General features: G+C 50.0%; 1 long non-coding RNA gene across 1 annotated transcript in view; it reads left to right on the forward strand.

The window, feature by feature from the left end:
• The window catches only part of LOC142827206 (uncharacterized), a 70273-nt gene extending 50465 nt beyond the window's left edge, over positions 1-19808 (forward strand). Inside the window, exons 2-3 of the long non-coding RNA XR_012901757.1 lie at positions 17639-17772; positions 19231-19808. This is a non-coding gene — a long non-coding RNA (uncharacterized LOC142827206). The remainder of the gene's footprint in view (positions 1-17638; positions 17773-19230) is intronic.
• Positions 19809-20429: the final 621 nt, after the last annotated feature.

Genomic DNA, 20429 nt, shown 5'->3' on the forward strand with positions numbered 1-20429 from the left:
CCCCTAGAATTGCCCCTCCCCCTCCTGCAATGGCCCCTCCTGCTCCTGTCCCTGCCCCTCCTGCAATGGCCCCTCCTGCCCCTGCTCCTGCCCCTCCTGCCCACCTCCCCGTGCAGCCTGCCCCAATGCAGCCTGCCCCCCATGTCCAGGTCCGCCCCTGCAGGAGCAGTCGCAGTGGCCACCCCTCTGAGCAGTAGCTCCTCCCCCTCCCAGTTCAAGGTCTCCTCCCCCTCTCCCCTTTGTAAATAAAAAGATACAAGTTTTTCTGTTTCTAACCAAACTGTGTTATTGTTTGTTGGGAGGTAAGAGGAGCGGAGGGGGAAGGGTAGGGGATGGGAGGGAGTTGTATGGGGAGACCGAGGTGAGCCTACTATGGGGCCTGTGCGAACATGCCCGTCAGGGCCTCTTGGATGCGCACCCCATCCTGGTGCGCCTGGCGGATGGCAGCTGTGTGGGGCTGTTCATAAGTCTGTGCCTCAGCTGCCATCCATGCCGGGAGGAACGCCTCCCTACTCCGCTCCACAATGTTGTGGAGCACGCAGCATGCGGCCAGTATCTCCGTTGCATTCTGCTCACCCATCTCGAGGCGGGTGAGCAAACAACGGAACCAGGCTTTTATGCGACCAAAGGTGCACTCCACTTGATTCAAGGCGCGGTTGAGGTGGTTGTTGAACCGGGCCCGGTTCTGGTCCGGCCGCCCCATGTAGGGCCGCATTAGCCAGGGCAGTAGGGGGTAGGCCGTGTCCCCAATGATGCAGATGGCCATAGGCACATCCCCAACAGTCAACTCCCACCGGGGGAAGTAGGTGCCTACCTCCAGCCTGCGAAACAGTCCGGAGTTGCGGAGGCTGCAGGCATCGTGTGCCCTGCTGGACCAGCCCGCACAGACGTCCAGGAAGCGGCCCCGGTGGTCCACGAGGCCACCCTTCCTATTTGTGAAATGGGCTGCTCAATGCTCCGGGGCCCTGATGGGGATGTGGGTTGCATTCAGGGCTCCCCCACAGTTGGGGAACCCGAGGGCAGCGAAGCCGGCCAGCGTAGCATCCACGTCGCGCAGGCGGATCATTCTCGGGAGCAGGACATTGTTGATGGCGTGGACGACCTGCAGAAGGGTGCTGAGAAACACAGGGGAACACATCACATAAGGCAGGGGTGAGTGTGTGCTCCCTTGACCCCCCCCCCAGGATTCCCTCTGTCCTCACGAACACACACACGCACACACACACCACGCCCCCGCCCCCGCCCCCGCCCCCCACACCAGCAGGCCTGTGCAAGGGAGGGACATACAGATGTCACTACATTTTTACAGAATGAGACATCAATACCTGTCTCAAATATGCAGCCATGTAGCATTGTCATGTGCCTTGTTTGACTTTAGGCTAGCAGCTGCCTCAATTTTCCCTTACATAATTTGGATTTTTCCAGGCACATTTATTTTTTCTTCTGATGTAAAACGCAGATTACACACCAAAAGGAAAAAGCAATTTCTCTGCCCTCCCAGGGCTACATCTAGAACTATGGGCTGTGTCTACACTGGCATGAATTTCCGGAAATGCTTAAAACGGAATACTATTCTGTTTTCAGTTTTTCCAGAAAAGGAGCGTCTACATTGGCAGGCTGCTTTTCCGGAAAAGCCCTTTTTCCGGAAAAGTGTCTGTGGCCAATGTAGATGCGCTTTTCCGGAAAAGAGCCCCGATCGCCATTTTCGTGATCGGGGCTTTTTTCCGGAAAAGACTACTGAGCTGTCTACACTGGCCCTTTTCCAGAACAGTGTTCCGGAATAAGGACTTATGTCTGAGCAGGAGCAGAATAGTTTTTCCGGAATAGCAGCTGATTTTGTACAGTAGAGCATCGTTGCTTTTCCGGAAATTCAAGGGCCAGTGTAGACAGCTCACAGCTTATTCCGGAAAAGCGGCTGATTTTCCGGAATAAGTGGCCCACTGTAGACACAGCCATGGTGTTTTTTCTTTCCCTCCACTTCCTCCACTAAGCACTTAAAGGGCACTTTTCACTTCAATCCAGTCATTTATAAGGCTTATCTGATCCCTCACCAGCCCACCTATTATAAAATTATTTCCCCTGCTATTTATATATTTTCAGGGATCCCCTTTTCTTCAGTTATTTGGTCTTCCACTGGCAAAATTTTAATCCTTAGTACTGCGTAAAGTCTTCTAGTTTGTACATTTTACTACTAAGCAGTCTCTTCACTTAACAGTCTTAAATATTGTACATTTTCAGTAAAATACTATTATTCATAAAGTAAAGTAAGTAAAAATAAAATCTATTGGTATTTCTTGGCAACTGTATCCATTACACTAGACAGTAAAGAACACTGGTTAACATTTTAAAATGTCAGGAAGATTTAACTGGACTACTATATTTGATGGTGGAAATGTATAATATTAATAAAATAAAATATACAATTTTGACCTTCAGATTAACATTTTAAACAAATCTACATATATCTAGCTCTGAAGAATATCTGTGATAAAAAGTTCCAAATATTTTATATCAATGTATTAAAGACTAGATAAGTGTGGAAACTTCATCTAAGTTGGGAGGGAAATAGACTTCTAGGATGGCGGCTGGCACAACTGATTAAGAGAATTTTAAACTAAGATTTTGGGGGAGATGGTTGGAAGATGTCCAGGTAATCTCTACACCGGATTTTAGCATTGAGAGGGAGGAAAATGAAGTAAGAAAGGAAATAGCTGCGGGTAGGAGAATGGACATGAGGAAGGGTAGAGTGGATATTAGTTTAACAGGTCATTTTGGAGGTACAACGTCCATGCCAAATTAGGTAAAGAATGTGAGTGAGGCCAAACAGCAAAAATTAAGATGTTTGTACAGCAATGCGAGGAGCCTAGGTAACAAAATGGAGGAACTAGAGCTATTGGTCCAGGAAGAGAAACCAGATATTATAGGAATAACACAAATATGGTGGAATACTAGGCGTGACCGGAGTACAGGTATTGAAGGGTATGTGTTGTTTAAGAATGACAAAAATAAGGGTAAAGATGGTGGAGTCGCATTGTATATCAAAGATGAGGTAGGTTGTAAAGAAATAAAAATGGAATGGAGAAGACAGTCTGTCTGGCCAAAAATCCCCTGAGATAGTACTTGGGGTGTGTTATAGACCACTGGGATCTAATCTGGATATGGATAGAGACCTCTTTAATGTTTTTAATAAAGTAAATACTCATGGAAATTATGTAATAATGGGAGACTTCAACTTTCCAGATATAGACTGGAGAACAAGTGCTAGTAATAATAATAGGGCTCAGCTTTTCCTAGATGTGATAGCTGATGAATTCCTTCATCAAGTAGTTGCTGAACCAAAAAGGGGGGGAAGCCATTTTAGATTTGGTTTTGGTGAGTAGTGAGGACCTCATAGATGAAATGGTTGTAGGGGAAAACCTCGGCTCGAGCGATCATGAGCTAATTCAGTTCAAATTAAACGGAAGGATAAACAAAAATAAATCTGAGACTAGGGTTTTTTATTTCACAAGGGCTAACTTTAATAAATTAAGGAAATTAATTAGGGAAGTTGATTGGACTAAAGAATTCATGGATCTAAAGGTGGAGGAAGCCTGGGATTATTTTAATTTAAAGTTGCAGAAGCTATCAGAAGCCTGTATCCCAAGAAAGGGGAAAAAATGTATAGGCAGGTGTTTTAGACCAAGCTGGATGAGCAAACATCTTAGGGTATGTCTACACTATCCCGCTAGTTCGAATTAGCGGGGGTAATATAGTCATCCGCAATTGCAAATGAAGCCCGGGATTTGAATTTCCCGGGCTTCATTTGCATGAAGCCGGCCGGCGCCATTTTTAAAAGCCGGCTAGTTCGAACCCCGTGCCGCGCGGCTACACGCGGCACGGAGTAGCTAATTCGGATTAGGCTTCCTAATCTGAACTAGCTGTACTCCTCAGTCCTCGTGGAATGAGGAGTACAGCTAGTTCAGATTAGGAAGCCTAATCCGAACTAGCTACTCCGTGCCGCGTGTAGCCGTGCGCAACGGGGTTCGAACTAGCCGGCATTTAAAAATGGCGCCGGCCGGCTTCATGCAAATGAAGCCCGGGAAATTCAAATCCCGGGCTTCATTTGCAATTGCGGATGACTACATTACCCCCGCTAGTTCGAACTAGTGGGGTAGTGTAGACATACCCTCAGGGTACGTCTACACTACAGCGCTAATTCGAACTAATTCGAACTAAGCTAATTCGAACTAACGCATCTAGAACTAAAAACTAGTTTGAATTAGCGTTTTGCTAATTCGAACTAGCGCGTCCACACTGATTGGACGCAGGGGGGCATTTAAGGGCAGCTGAAACCGGTTCTGGCAGGGCATCAGGTCAGTAGTTGCTTTGTGTGGCTGCTGTCTGAGGCTATCTGAGGCTCGAGCTTAAAGGGACCCCCCCTGGACAGCCGGTTCTCAGCTTTTCCTGCTTGCTTGCCAACCTCGCCGAGGGACAGCAAAGCGTTGGTCTCTGTGCCCGTCTGTGTCGGTGCTTCCCTTCGGGGACGCCGCCGCAGGTGGCAACATGGAGCCACAGCTCGCCCTGCACCTTCTGGTGCACTTTCTGGACTTGCTGCTGTAAGCCTGCCAGCAATGGCTCGCGGCTGCCTGGCACCACCTGGTGAACGTCAGCCCCCTGCCTCTCTGCCTGGCCGCCTTGGGGGCTGTGGAGGAGCCGCGGCGGCGTCCCGGCACCGGCGTGCCCCGCCGTGTCTGGCGTCTGGACACCAGCACCGACTGGTGGGACCGCATCGTCCTGGAGTGCTGGGAGGACCGACAGTGGACCCAGAACTTCAGGATGAGGAGGGACACCTTCCTGGAGCTCTGCGAGTGGCTCGCCCCTGCCCTGCGCAGAAGGGACACTCGCATGAGGCCCGCCATCCCCCTCCAGAAGCGGGTGGCCATCGCCCTCTGGAAGCTCTCCACGCCGGACAGCTACCGATCCGTCGGGAACCAGTTCGGCATGGGAAGATCCACCGTCTGAGCGGTGCTCATGCAGGTACGGCACTCGTCGGCCACCGAGCCGGGGGGGAGGAGGGCTGCGAGGAGGGGATGGGCCACCCCAGGGACAAAGGGGGGGCGGGAGGAGGCGAAAGCGCCCCGCACCGGAGGGGTCGGGCTGTCCCGGCCGTACTACACGCCGCCAGGGGGGTTGCTTCCGGGAGTGGGGCGCGGAGCACTGCCAGGGCATGAATGCTCCCAGCCACCCGGGCACCCCACTGATTGGCGCTTTGCTGTGTCTCTCTCCACAGGTGGTCAAGGCCATCAACCGGGTGCTGCTCCGCAGGGTGGTCCGCCTCGCCGACCCGGACGCCGTCATCCGGGGCTTCGGCGCCCTCGGCTTCCCCAACTGCGGTGGGGCCATCGACGGGACGCACTTCCCCATCCGTGCCCCGGAACACCAGGCGTCCCGGTACGTCAACAGAAAGGGTTACTTCTCCGTGATCCTGCAGGCCGTGTGTGACCACCTGGGACAGTTCACGGACATTAATGTGGGCTGGTCCGGCAAAGCACACGACGCCCGGGTGTACTGAAACTCCTCCGTGTGCCAGCGGCTGCAGGCCGGGACCTTCTTCCCCAGCCGCCACATCAGGGTCGGGGCCGTGGACATGCCCGTGTGCCTGGTGGGGGATGCCGCCTACCCACTGCAGCCCTGGCTCATGAAGCCCTACACGGGGCACCTCAATCCCTCCCGCCAGGCCTTCAATGCCAGGCTGACCAGGGCCCGCATCGTGGTGGAGGGGGTCTTCGGGGGCCTTCGCTCCTCACCCGTCTGGACCTGGCCGAGCACAACATCCCTCCCGTGGTGGCAGCATGTTGTGTGCTCCACAATTTGTGTGAGCAAAAGGGGGAGGCTTTCCTGCCAGCCTGGATGGCTGAGGCTGACCACATGGCTGGACACTACGGTTAGCCCCGCACCGCCGCCATCCGGGAAGCCCAGCGGGGGGCCGTCCGGATCCGGGAAGCCCTGCGGGAGAGCTTTCGGGTGGAGGAGGAGGACTGACCTCTCCCTGCATGCCCCACTGGGGCCTTCTTCCACCCTACCCCCCTTCCCCATTCTCCTCCCTACCGACTGTAAAATAAAGACACCTGTTTTTGAAACAAAAATGTCTGTTTATTTCACATAACTGGGTGGTGGAAGGGAGGAATAAGGGTGGGAGAGGGGAGGGGGAAACCTGGGACGAGGGAGTTGGAAGGGGAGGGAAGGGAGGTAGGGAAAGGAAAGCTCAGGGGTGGGAGTCCGGCTGCCTCTCCCGTCTCGCCACACTACGGGTCCGGGGGCGTCGGTGGGAAATGGTTGTGGAGGGGGGGGCAGGAGGGACAGGGGGTGTGGAGGAAGCAGGAGCAGAAGCAGGAGCGGAAGCAGGAGCGGGAGCAGGAGGGGAAGTAGGGGGAGCAGGAGGAGCAGGGAGAGAAGGGGGTGGAGGAAATGGGAAGCGGTCGAGCAGGCTCTGGAGGTGGCCTCGCAGGGCACGGCCCTGCTCCTCCAGGGCCTCCAAACTCCTCCGGCGCAGCCTCAGGTCCTCCTGGACCCAGTGGTCCTGGGTGCAGAGCTCGTGGTCCATGAACCGGAAGTGCCGCCTTTGGTACTCCTCCTCGTTCTTGGCTCTCCTGCTTGCCCGGGCACGGGCAGCTGCTGCAGGCGGTGTGGTGCGCCCTGCAGGCCCAGGTGCTGCAGCTGTGGTGCAACAAGACCAGCGGTCAATTACCCCAGGGGCCCAGGTGTGTGAAACCCAGCTCCCCTCTGCAAGGCCAGGGCCCCTGCAGGATCCCCAGCTGCTGCTCCTTGGTGGGCAAGGCCAGGCGCACGGTCCCGGGGCTCCCTCTCGCCCCAGGCCCCCGTACACATTAGGGGAACACGATGTTACTCGCAGGTGGATGCCTCCCCGGCCTCAGACGACACAGGCGAGCGGCTCTGTGGGGTGCCTGGGGGGTCCCGGGTCCTGGGCAGGCTGGCGGCAGGCTCCTGGCTCTCAGAGCCCTCCTCCTCCTCCTCCGTCTCCAGGAGCGGGCCCTCTGCCCCAGGGTCAATCACGTCCCGGGGGGCAGGGACGGCATGAGCCCCCAGGAGGCGTTCCAGGGCGTGGAAGTGGGGGCAGGCCTCCGGGTCGGCCCCTGGCTGGCAGGCCCGGGAGTAGGACTGCCGCAAGTCCTTAATTTTGCACCGGACCTGCTCCCGGCTGCGCTGGTGGCCCCTGGCAGCCAGGCTGGCATCCATGCGGCCATAGACGGCCGCTTTCCTGTGGCTAGTGCGGAGATCGTGGACATTGGAGGCTTCCCCCCAAACCTCGATGAGGTCCACGATCTCCGCACTTGACCAAGCGGGCGCCCGCCTTTTGCGCCCCCGGGCTGGCTCCTGAGAGCCGCCAGGCTGGTCCTGGGGAGCAGTGGAGGGCTGGGTGTCATCGGGTGGCTGGCTCATGGTGTGGCAGGTGCAGGGTCTGCTGGCACGGGTGCTTGCAGCCTTGCAACTGGCACAAACTGTGTAGCCAGCCCGTGGCCCTTTAAGGGCTCTGGGGCTGGGACAGGGGCAATAGAGTTTCCCTGGTGTTGGCCAGAGTGACCACCAGGGAAACCTGGGAAGCCTTAGCCTCCCACTAGTTCGAATTAAGGGTCTACACAGCCCTTAATTCGAACTAGCTAGTTCGAACTAGGCTTAATCCTCGTAAAATGAGGTTTACCTAGTTCGAACTAAGCGCTCCGTTAGTTCAAATTAAGTTCGAACTAACGGAGCGCTAGTGTAGCGCCTAGGAAAGTTAGTTCGAACTAACGTCCGCTAGTTCGAACTAACTTTGTAGTGTAGACATACCCTCAGAGAGGTGATTAAGAAAAAGCAGAAAGCATATAAGGAGTTGAAGATGGGAGGGACCTCTTATTGAGGTTAGAGCATGTAGGGTATGTCTACACTACCCCACTAGTTCGAACTAGCGGAGTAATGTAGGCATACCGCACTTGCAAATGAAGCCCGGGATTTGAATTTCCTGGGCTTCATTTGCATAAGCCGGGAGCCGCCATTTTTAAAACCCCGCTGGTTCGGACCCCGTGCAGCGCAGCTACACGGGGCACGAACTAGGTAGTTCTAACTAGGCTTCCTAGTTCAAACTACCGTTACTCCTCGTGAAATTCAAATCCCGGGCTTCATTTGCAAGTGCGGTATGCCTACATTACCCTCCTAGTTCGAACTAGGAGGGTAGTGTAGACATACCCGTAGGGACAAAGTGAAAAAGGCTAAAAGTCATGTAGAGTTGGACCTTGCAAAGGGAATTAAAACCAAAAGTAAAAAGTTTTATAGCCATATAAATAGGAAAAAAAACAAAAAAAGAAGAAATAGGTCAGCTAATTACTGAGGATGGAGTGAAGGTTAAGGATAATCTAGGCATGACCCAATATCTAAACAAATACTTTTCTTCAGTCTTTAATGAGGCTAATGAAGAGCTTAGGGATAAGGGTAACATAACAAATGGGAATAAGGATATGGAGGTAGATATTACCATATCCGAGGTAAAAGCCAAACTTGAACAGCTTAATGGGAGTAATCGGGGGGCCTAGATAATCTTCATGCAAGAATATTAAAGGAACTGGCACATGAAATTGCAAGTCCATTTGCAAAAAATTTTAATAATTCTCTAAACTCATGGGTTGTACCATTTGACTGGAGAATTGCTATTATAATTCCTATTTTTAAGAAAGGGAAAAAAAGCGACCCGGGTAACTATAGGCCTGTTAGTTTGACATCTGTAGTATGCAAGATGTTGGAAAAAATTTTGAAGGAGAAAGTAGTTAGGGACATTGAGGCTAATGGCAATTGGGACAAATTACACCACGGTTTTCCAAAAAGTAGATCGTGCCAAACCAACCTGATCTTCTTTTTTAAGAAAGTAACAGATTTTTTAGATAAAGGAAATGCAGTGGATCTAATCTACCACGACTTTAGTAAGGCATTTGATACAGTACCACATGGGGAATTATTGGTTAAATTGGAAAAGATGGGGATCAATATGAAAATTGAGAGGTGGATAAGCAACTGGTTAAAATGGAGACTACAGCGGGTCATACTGAAAGGTGAACTGTCAGGTTGGAGGAAGGTTACTAGTGGAGTTCCTCAGGGATCAGTTTTGGGGCCAATTTTATTTAGTCTTTTTATTACTGACCTTGGCACCAAAAGTGGGAATGTCCTGATAAAATTTGCAGATGACACAAAGTTGGGAGGTATTGCCAATTCAGAAAAGGATTGGGATATCATACAGGAATATCTGGATGACCTTGTAAATTGGAGTGATAGCAATAGGATGAAATTTAATAGTGAAAAGTGTAAGGTTATGCATTTAGGGATTAATAAAAGTAATTTTAGTTATAAGCTGGGGACACATCAGTTGGAAGTAACGGAAGAGGAGAAGGACCTCGGAGTCCTGGTTGATTATAGGATGGCTATGAGCCACTATTGTGACATGGCCATGAAAAAGGCTAATATGGTCTTGGGATGCATTAGTCGAGGTATTTCCAATAGGGATAAGGAGGTGTTAGTGCCATTATACACGACATTGGTGAGACCTCATTTGGAATACTGTGTGTAGTTCTGGTCTCCCATGTTTAAGAAGGATGAATTCAAACTGGAACAAGTACAAAGAAGGGCCAATAGGATGATCCGAGGAATGGAAAACCTGTCTTATGAAAGGAGACTCGAGGAGCTTGGTTTGTTTACCTTAACCAAAAGAAGGCTGAGGGGAGACATGATTGCTGTTTTTAAATATATAAGAAGGATAAATACCAGGGAGGGAGAGGAATTATTTAAGCTTAATACCAATGTGGACACAAGAACAAATGGATATAAGCTGGCTAGTAGGAAGTTTAGAATTGAAATTAGATGAAGGTTTCTAACCATTAGAGGAGTGAAGTTCTGGAACAGCCTTCCAAGGGAAGTAGTGGGGGCAAAACACCTATCTGGCTTCAAGATTAAGCTAGATGGGTTTATGAAGAGGATGGTTTGATGAGATAACATGATCTTGGTAACTAATTGACCTTTCATTATCAGTGGGAAATAGGTCAATGGAGGGATGATAGGAGTTACTATAGAGTGTCTGGGTGTCTGGCTGGTGAGTCTTGCCCACATGCTCAGGGTTTAGCTGATCGCCATATTTGGTGTCGGGAAGGAATTTTCCTCTAGGGTAGATTGGCAGAGGCCCTGGAGGTTTTTCGCCTTTCTCTGTAGAATGGGGTACAGATCACAGCTGGAGGATTCTCTGCATCTTGGGGTCTTTAAACTATTTGAAGGCTTCAATATCTGAGATATAGGTGAGAGGATTATTCCAGGAGTGGGTGGATGAGATTCTGTGGCCTGCACTGTGCAGAGGGTCAGACTAGATGATTATAATGGTCCCTTCTGACCTTAAAGTCTATGAGTCTATGAGGTGTAGGAGCCGTGTGGAACTCCGGGTCTGATCTCAGGCTCACGTGACGCTGCCACTTTGTAACACAGCAGTGAGCCCAGCGCCAAGCTCCTCGCAGTGTTTCAAAGTGGCAGTGCCGCAAGTAGCCCAGGGTCAACATGGGAGTCCACAGCTGATCCCGGGCTCCACATGGTGCTGCCGCTTTGAAATGCTGCTGTGCAGCCTGGGGCTACCCCAGATGGCCCCAGGCTACACGTGGCATTTCAAAGTGGCAGTGCCGTGTGTAGCCTGAGGTCTGGCCGCAGGCTTCAAGTAGCACTGCCACTTTGAAGTATCCCTCAGCTGGGCCCTCCTTATCTGCCTCAGCTGGGCTTCCCTCACTCCAGCTCTCAGCCCCTCAAAGGGCCAGTGTGGGGCAATGCCCTGCCACACTATATATTAACAAGCATACATTCATTTGAATCTGTGCCACTTACAAATGTTAGTGAAATATTCAAAAAACCTGGGTTTATTTGATTTTTTTAAATGACAAAAACAGACATTTTAAACTGCTAAATGATACCAGAGTTATGAGTTTTGCAACACAGTTCATACATTTACCATTTTAGCTTTCATTGCACTGAATTATCAGTTCTGATTAGAATCCTGCAACCTTAATGTATGAAGTAAAAATTCTAGAATTGCTATTTTTCTTTGATCCATATTTCTTTACCTTGGAGAAGTGATAATAAAAATTAAATTCCACACATTATATAATTCAGTAAATGCATTATTTCCTTGCAAAAACACTTTTGGTAAATGGAAGACAAATGCTTAATTGAATAACCCCGTAACAGATACCCAATTACCTATACAGGCAGTCCCCGACTTAACATGGATCCGACTTACGTTGGATCCCTAGATACGAACGGGGTGAGGCAACTCCCGCACATGCGCAGCAGCATTCCCGGGGCTCGCTCACCTGGGTCCTAGGATCCTCCTCCTCCTCGGGCCGGCTCCGACTGGGGTCCCGCAGAGCTGCCGGGCAGAGGAAAAGTGCCTCCCCTGCCAGCAACAGGCTGCCCCCTCCCCTGAGCAACAGGCTGCCGAACAGACAAAAGCAGCCTCTCTGCCCCTCCTCCCCCTCTATACATGCCGGGCTCCCGGAGCGCAGCAGCGTCCCCGGGGCTCGCTCACCTGGGTCCTAGAATCCACCTCCTCCTCCTCTTCGGCCGGCTCCAACTGGCCTCTGCCTGCAGCAGCTGGCCACAGGGACAGGGATCCCGCAGAGCTGCCGGGCAGAGGAAAAGTGCCTCCCCACGCCCGCTGCCCCCCCCCGCGGCCTCGCATCCTGCACGCCTCCCCCCTCCCCCCCTGCCAGCAACAGGCTGCCCCCTCCCCTGAGCAACAGGCTGCCAAACAGCAGACAAAAGCAGCCTCTCCGCCCCTCCTCCCCCTATACATGCTGGGCTCCCTGGGCAAACAAAGACTCCACCAAAACAAACAAAGTGCTGGCCTCATTGTGTTAGCAAAAAAAGGACCCTGCTCCTAGAACCCTGGCTGGTGTGTGGAAATAAAGCTATTAGCTCAAAGCATGGTGCAGAGCTGTTTGGTATTTGATGAGTTACTCCTTTAGTCCTGAGTTTGTCACAGGGACAGAAATAGATGTGAAATCTTCTGAACAGGGGAACAGACAGCAAAACAAACATTAGAGGGGAGTTAACCTTTCCCTATGCTATCCAAAACTAAAAAAAATGTTTGGCTAGAGTTTCCCCTACAATATGTACCAGTTCCGACTTACATACAAATTCAACTTAAGAACAAACCTACAGTCCCTATCTTGTACGTAACCCGGGGACTGCCTGTATTTTACTGTACCTGTACTGTAAATTCCCTGAAAAAATATACTTCATCTTCTGCACAAACTGGAAGAAGTAATCATGACACTAAAATATATATTTGATTTCTTTCACAAAATGCTTTTATCAGTTCATGTCACAGCATCTCTCTTTTTGAATGAGCAGTTCTTGCATGAAGAAATAAAACTCCTTTTCTCTTTGAAACAGTAAATCGCTTGTGTCTATTTTGTACTTCAAGTAATTTTTTCAAGTTCCAAAAAGCCTCACATTTGGGTCCACCATTCAGTTAGAGTAAATGAAGTTCATGACTTCCATTTATTTTTTCTTGTGGCAATGTATTTTAAAGCTAAAATCAAAGTAATAGTGACTGCATGAGCAGACAAATATACTGTGTCTGAGTATGTCTACACTACAGTGTTATTTTGAAATATCTTATTTTGAAATAGTTAATTTGAAATAGCTTATTTAGAAATAACACGTCTACACACAAAATGCATTTCAAAATAGTGTTTGTCTATTTCGAAATAGCGCAGCCACACTGAGTGGACACTGAATTGCATTGAAGGCCGGCCGGAACCAGGTCCAGTAGGGCATCAAGTCAGGAGTTTATTTGTTTTGCTGCTGCCTGAGGCTATCTGAGGCTTGTGCTTATAGGCACCCCCACTCTGGGCAGCCAGTTCTCAGCTTTTCCGGTTCTCAGGTTTTCCTGCTTGCTTGCCTACCTCGATGAGGGACAGCAAAGCATTTGTGTCTCTGCGTTCTCTGATTGCCCTCACTCAGGACACCACAACACTCTGCAACATGAGGCGGGAGCTGCCCCTAGGCTCTCTGGTGCTTCTTTTGAACACATTGATGCGAGTCTGGCTGCACTTTCTGCAGGTGCCATCCAGGAGGTCCATCGCGGGGCTGTCAGTATCCAGGAGGCCGTGCAGGAGATCTTTCACTCTGAGGAGCACTAAGAGCCTCCCTGGTCTGCCCCACTGGGGGCTTGTACTTCATTCCTCCTCCACATCGTTCCACTTACCCTCTCAGCCCCCCTTCCTGATGTCAAATAAAATACACGTTTTCATGAACACAAACTCTCTTTATTTAACAAAACTGAGGGGGGGGATGAAACTGGTGAGACTGGAGAAAGGAGGTGGGAGGGGGAGGAAACAGGGTGGGAGAAGGGAGGAGGGAACCTGGGAGGAGGAAGGTGGAAGAGGGAAGCAAGGAGAAGAAGGGGGAGGGGAAGCTCAGGGCTCAGGGATGGGGGTCTTGCCGGACCAACCTGATTTTCATGCGAACCTGCTCCTGGGTTCCATGTGGCCTTTGGTGGCCAGGCTGGCAGCTATCCTGCCATAGATGTCCGTGTTCCTCCATCTAGTGCGGAGATCATGGACACTGGGGACAGTGACTGCTGGCTCTGGGCCGGCAGGCTTGGAGCTAGCACAGGCAATGTCGCCAGAGTCAACCCCTTTAAGGGCTCCGGGGAGGGAGGGAAGGGAGAGGAGAGTTCTTGTTTGAGGCTGGAGTGGCCACCAGGGCACCCTGGGAAGGCTGGAGGCCCCCTATTTTGAAGGAAGTGTCTACACAACACTTATTTCGAATTTGGCATTATTCCTTGTAGAATGAGGTTTACCAAATTCAAAATAAATGCTCCACTGTTTCGAATTTATTTCGAAATAGCAGTTTGGCTGTGTAGACACTAGTCAAGTTAATTCGAAATAACGGCTGTTTTTTCAAATTAGCTTTGATGTGTAGACATACCCTCTGGGAATTAACCCCAGTATTGCTGCTAATGTATCAAAATTTACGTATGTTCTAACATTTGTTTGGTGATAAGCTTTCTGGGGCTGAACCTCACTTTGACATATGCATCAGATGCTCCAGGCTAGGGATGTAACAGTGTAATCGATTAACTGATTAACTGATAAGCAAAAGCTTATAAGTTAGTGCTACAGACTACATGCATTTCCACCCCTCCCCACCAGTACATTTTTTAGTAGGCTGGCCAGCAGCCCGGATCAGCCCTGGCTTGCATCATGTCCAGGACCTACCCCTGCTGTGGCTCTGCATTTAAAGTATTTTAGGAACCTGGCAGGCAGGCAGCCCCACTAAGTCCTGGCTCATGCCAGGTCTGGGACCTACCATGCTGTAGCTCTGTATTTAAAGTGTATTAGGAGCAGGCATCTCATACCTCCACTAAGCAGGAGCTGCTGCCACCCTGTGCTACTGCCTCTTTATCAGAGACAGCAGCACAGGCCAATAGACAGCCAGTCTGTGAGGGGAGCTGGTTTCTAAACTGTCTCCCCTCACACACCAGCTTCTGCCTGGCATCCTGTGCTGCTGCCTGTGATACAGAGGCAGCAGCATGGAGTATCAGGGGGCTCTTAAGAGTGAGGCTGGAGCACACTGGCTTCCGGCTCCGCCCCCAGTGGCTATAAAATAGTCAACTAACCGATAAGAATCTATGAGGTTACTTGACTATTCAATTAACCAATATTTAACATCCCTACTCCAGCCTATGGAAACTTATGCCCAAATAATTTTTTAGTTTTTAAGGTGCTAAAGCACACCTTGTTTTTTTCACTGAAACAGACTACAACGGTTAGCTCTCTTTACCTACTTTGCCTCTTCTCATTTTAAAAACTATTTTGGCTTATATAATAAAATATTGGGACATGATTTTTTCTTCTGAAGAAATTGTTTCTAAAAATATTCCAAGTTATCATATTCTTCCTTCTCTTTCCTGTTCTCTTACAGCACTTTTTTTCTTTCCTAGAATTGTCTGACTTGGTGTGTTTTCTCATGTATTAGTTTTTCTCCAACTCCATCCTCCTCTTTCCCCTTCATTCAATTCTCTCACTTTTAGATATGTTTAAAAAAAACTATATTCTCCCTCAAAATGCTCTTCCTCTAATCTCCATCAGAGCAATTCTCTTTGCTTCCCTTGTTCCTTAGCCCCTTTAGCTCCCTATTCTCACTCCCCCACCTCATACTCATATCGTATCTTGCTCCAGATAGAGTTTCATTGGAATCAATAGGTATAAAGTACCACCCAGTATGAAGAAGAATGGAGAACGAAGTGTGTAAGATATAGGCTTACGAATTAATTCCAAAGGTAGTAACTATTTAGACAAAACACCAAGAATTAGCTCTTGATATACTGAGATCCGCTAGATAAAATATTATTTCTCAGTAGAAACATCAAATACAGCTTTTTGGATGAGATCACAATGAACAAATATTGTAACTACTTTGCTCTCTTGCTGTGGATTTTGGCTTTGTCAGAAAAGTTTTCCTTTCTACAGAGGTATTAGGCTATATTTTCAAAACACAATGTATAATTTATTAGCTCTTTATTTATTTATTATATGCTTCTATAGTAATTCAGACCAAACAATTTTTTCAGACACTGAAACATGTTTTGTTATCATTATCATGTTGCCAGCTTAGGATACATTTATACTGCAAGCTTCTTTCAGAATAAGCTTTTCCAGAATAAGATATCTTCCAGAAAAGTTTATTTTGAAATAGAGTGTCCACACGCCAAAAGCGCAACAAAATAGCAATTTGCTATTTTGAAATAGAGTGTCCACACTGATTGGATGCTATCTCGCATTTGAGGCCACCTGGAACCAGTTCAAACAAGAGATTAGGTCAGCAGTTGCTTCCTGGAGTTGCTGCCTGAGTCTACCTGAGATGTGTGCTTAAAGGGACCCCCCAGGACAGCCATTTCTCAGGTTCTTCTGCTTGCTTGCCTACCTCTCTATGGCTATGTCTGAAGAAGTGGGCTGTGCCCACGAAAGCTCATGATACCACCTACATGCTTTGTTAGCCTATAAAGTGCTACTGGACCATTTGTTGGTTTTTAATGTCTATACTACAGTCTTCTTCCACAAATGCTTATGCAAATGAAGTACGGAGTAGAATATCACCGTGCTTCATTTGCATAATTATTTAGCAGCCATTTTTGTGCAAAAAACCCCTCTTGCGCAAGAGCCATTCTTCCTGAAAAAATGAGGAAGAATGGCTCTTGTGCAAGAGGAGGTTTTTGCGCAAAAAGGAGCCGTCTACACAGCTACTTCTTGTGCAAAAGCATCTTGTGCAAAAAAGGCTGCTAATTAATTATGCAAATGAAGTGCGGAGATATTCTACTCTGTGCTTCATTTACATAAGTTTTTGCGGAAGAAGACTGCAGTATAGATGCAGCCTGAAGGACAGCAAAGCATTTGCACTAAGTGCTACGGTTGCTCTGCCTTTGGACACCACAGCACTCCCTGGCATGGAGCCGCAGCTGCCTCTGCCCATGCGATGCAATGCTGCGTTTCTGCAGGCTACCTTCATGATCCTGCATGAGCTCAACTCCCAGCTCAGCTTTGAGAACCTTTGCCTGTGTTTGGGAGCAATGCCCTTGCAACTGCATGCCACAGTGGGACCAGCCAGTGACTGAGAAGTGGGACGACCAGCAGTGGCTCCACAACTTCTGAGGGTATGTCTACACTACCCCACTAGTTTGAACTAGTGGGGTAATGTAGGCATACCGCAATTGCAAATGAAGCCCGGGATTTGAATTTCCCGGGCTTCATTTGCATAAGCGGGGCTCCGCCATTTTTAAATCCCCGCTCGTTTGAACCCCGTGCAGCGTGGCTACATGGGGCATGAACTAGGTAGTTCGAACTAGGCTTCCTAGTTTGAACTACCGTTACTCCTCGTGGAATGAGGAGTAGTTCGTGCTCCGTGAACTACCTAGTTCGTGCCCCGCTGCACGGGGTTCGAACGAGCGGGGATTTAAAAATGGCGGCGCCCCGCTTATGCAAATGAAGCCCGGGAAATTCAAATCCCGGGCTTCATTTGCAATTGCGGTATGCCTACATTACCCCGCTAGTTCGAACTAGCGGGGTAGTGTAGACATACCCTGAATGAGGAAGGAGACATTCTTGGAGCCTTGTGCCTGGCTCACCCCTGCCCTCCAATGGCTGCACACCCAGATGCAACCCGCCATCCCCCTGGAGAAGCATGTAGCCATTGCCTTCAGGAAGCTCATAATGCCTGACAGTTACTGGTCCGTGGGTGACCAGTTTGGTGTGTGAAAAATCAACCATCGATGCCCTCCTCATGGAGGTAAGGCACTCTTGGACTGCAGTCCTGGGGGGTGGAGGGGAATACTGGAAAGGGTGACCCTAGGGGAAGGGAGGTTTGGGATGCAGAGAGTAGGCTGCAGATGTTGGGGGGGGGGGAGACTCATTCCCAGGGTGTTGTGCAGCCCCGCCTTCACACCACCCTGCAAGGGGTGTGGGCTCATAGAGGTTGGCTCCTTGGGTGTTTGGGGGGGGGGGTTGGGGACCTCTAATGGGGCTCAGACACCCCCTCTGATTCTCTGTTTCATGTCTTTGTTTGTCTCCTTCTGCAGGTGGTAAGGCCATAAACACCATCCTGCTGGGCAGAGTCATCCGCCTGGGAGACCTGGACCCCATCATGGCTGGATTTGCTGCCCTGGAGAAGTGGGTCTGCCCAACAAAAGCTCATCACCTATTAAACCATCTTGTTAGTCTTTAAAGTGCTACATGACTGCTTTTTTTGTTTTACCAAGATCAGACTAACATGGCTACCTCTGCTACTGTGGAGGGTTAGAAACAAAGGGCGTGTCTAGACTACGCAAGACTTTCAAAAGAGGATATGCAAATTCTGCAGTATCTTCTTTTGAGCTCACTTTTGAAAGCGGCACTTTTGAAAATGAAAGTAATGAAGACATGGTTTTGTCGGCAAACCCTCCCATTTGTTGACAAGCTGCGTAAACCTCATATTTTAAGGAGAAGTGGCTTGTCAACAAATGGGAGGGTTTGCCAACAAAACCACATCTTAATTACTTTCACTTTCAAAAGTGCCGCTTTCGAAAGTCTAGCGTAGTCTAGATATGGCTACCTCTCTGCTACTGTGGAGGGTTAGAAACAAGGTGTGGAAGAAAACAAGCCTTCACTCTGCATTGTGTTTAAGCAACAAGTAGCCAGAGACAGTTTTATTAAGAGCTGCAGCAAGGGAAAAACTGGTTCGGACAGGGGGGAAGCCCCCCCTTCTGAGGCAGATCTTCAAATACAAGCAATTATGAAGCAGTTTATATATTGTCTATTAAATATAATAACAATAACAATTAGTCTCCTTCCCATTACAAACACCAATGGTTAACAGTTATTTAGTTCCATCCAGATGCTCCTTATCTCAAGGTCCCTGCCAGAGTCAGCATTCTATCCTTATCTCCGTATGGAGGCGAGAGGCGAAGGCAGCATCTAATTACAGATCTCGCGTTGTCAGGCCACAGACTTATCCTGACTCTTGCTCTCTTGTTAACAAGACCAAGATGGCTACACACAAATTCCCTTATTCCCTTTTCCTGCCTCCACAAAGGTTTGATGGAGAGTAGGTGACCAAAGCCCACAAATAGGTTGAAAACATGAACACCTTGGAGAAGGGACAGAATCTGGGGGAAGCATGGCCTGTTATGGGACACTAGATAGGGAGGGCTCTGAGTTACTATAGAGAATTCTCTCATATTTCTGGCTGTTGGGTCTTGCCCACACACTTAGGGTGTGTCTAGACTACAGGGTTTTGTCCACAAAAGACATAACATCAACAGAACTCAGCAGTTTTGTCGATGGCGGTAAACCTCATTCTACGAGGAATAATGCCTTTTGTCAACAGAGTTTTGCATGTATGTATGAAGGCACATGAAATGCTCCTGATCCCGGAGAGGGACACTGCACTATGCCCTACCTCCAGAAGTCCCCTCTATGCAGAGGCAGGCCACATCTCCTCTCTGCCCCCTCCCCCCACACCCACACTATATACAGCATAGGGGCTGGGGTGCAGTCCTGGGCCAGCTCACACTCCTGGGGATAGCAGGACGTGATGGTGCGGAGACCTGCCGTCCTCGCCTTGCAGAGGGGGGCTGGGCTTCACCCACTTTGTCCCCAGGGATAACTGACCATTTCTCTTGTTTCACCACAGCCGCACCAGCTGCAAGTGCAGGGCACACCACGCCGCCCAGGACATCCTCCTGCACCCGGGCCAGCAAGCGCACATGGAACCAGGAGGGATACCACCAGCAGCACCTGGGATTACTGAGAAGGCAGGTCCACAGCCAGGAGCACTGGGTGTAGGAAGACCTGCAGCTGCGATGGGAGAGCTTGCGGGAGCTACTTGATCAGGGCTGTAGTATCCGCGACCACCTGCAGACTCTGGTGCAGAAATTGGTGCCTTGCTGCCTCTCCAGCCCCTGTGGCCGCCCCAACTATTGCTCCTCCTCTCACTCCTGCTTCCACTCCCACTTCTTTCTCCTCCTTCTCCTCATCCGCACAACCCTTCATACCTGCTCCCTCCCCGGGGATGCTGAGGCCCCCGCACCCGCAGTGCTGGGAGACAGGTGGGCTGGCAAGACCCTCAACCCTGAGCTTCTTCCCCTTCCTCCCTTTGCCTCTCCCTTCCAGTTCCCTCCTCTCAGGTTTCCCCCTCCCCTCTCCCACTCTCATCCCGCCCCCCCCCCCCCCCCACTCCAGTAATGTTCAGTAAAGAGAGTTTGTTTTTGGCAACACGTGTTTTTATTTGACATCAGGAAGGGGGATTAGGGAGGGGGAAGTGGAAGGATGTGAGGGTGGAATAAGGCCATGCCAGGGAGACTTCACTCCTCCTTCATCAGGAAGCTCTCCCACAGGGCTTCCCGGATACCAACAGCCTTCCGATAGGCCTCCTGGCCGGCAGCCATGTGGGGCTGTGCATACAGGCCAGCCAAGTGGTCAGCCTCTGCCATCCAGGCTGGTAGGAAAGCCTCCCATTTCCACCCACACAAATTGTGCAGCACACAGCACACTGCCACCATGTGCTGAATATTCCACTTGGAGTGGTCCAGGCAGGTGAGGAGGCATCTAAATTGGGCCTTCAGCCGGCTGAAGGCACCCTCCACCATAATGCGGGTCCTGCTGAGCCTGGCATTAAAGGCATGTCAGGAGGGGTTGAGATGTCCCATGTAGGGCTTCATGAGCCAGGGTTGTAGTGGGTAGGCCGCATCCCCCACCAGGCACACAGGGTTGTCCACGTCCACGTTCCCGACCCTGATGTGGCAGTTGGGGAAGAAGGCCCCAGTGTGCAGCCTCTGGCACGCAGAGGAGTTGTGGTACACCCGTGTGTCCTGTGCTTTGCCGGACCAGTCC

This window comes from Pelodiscus sinensis, chromosome 2 (assembly GCF_049634645.1).
Source record: "Pelodiscus sinensis isolate JC-2024 chromosome 2, ASM4963464v1, whole genome shotgun sequence".
Lineage (NCBI taxonomy): Eukaryota > Metazoa > Chordata > Testudines > Trionychidae > Pelodiscus > Pelodiscus sinensis.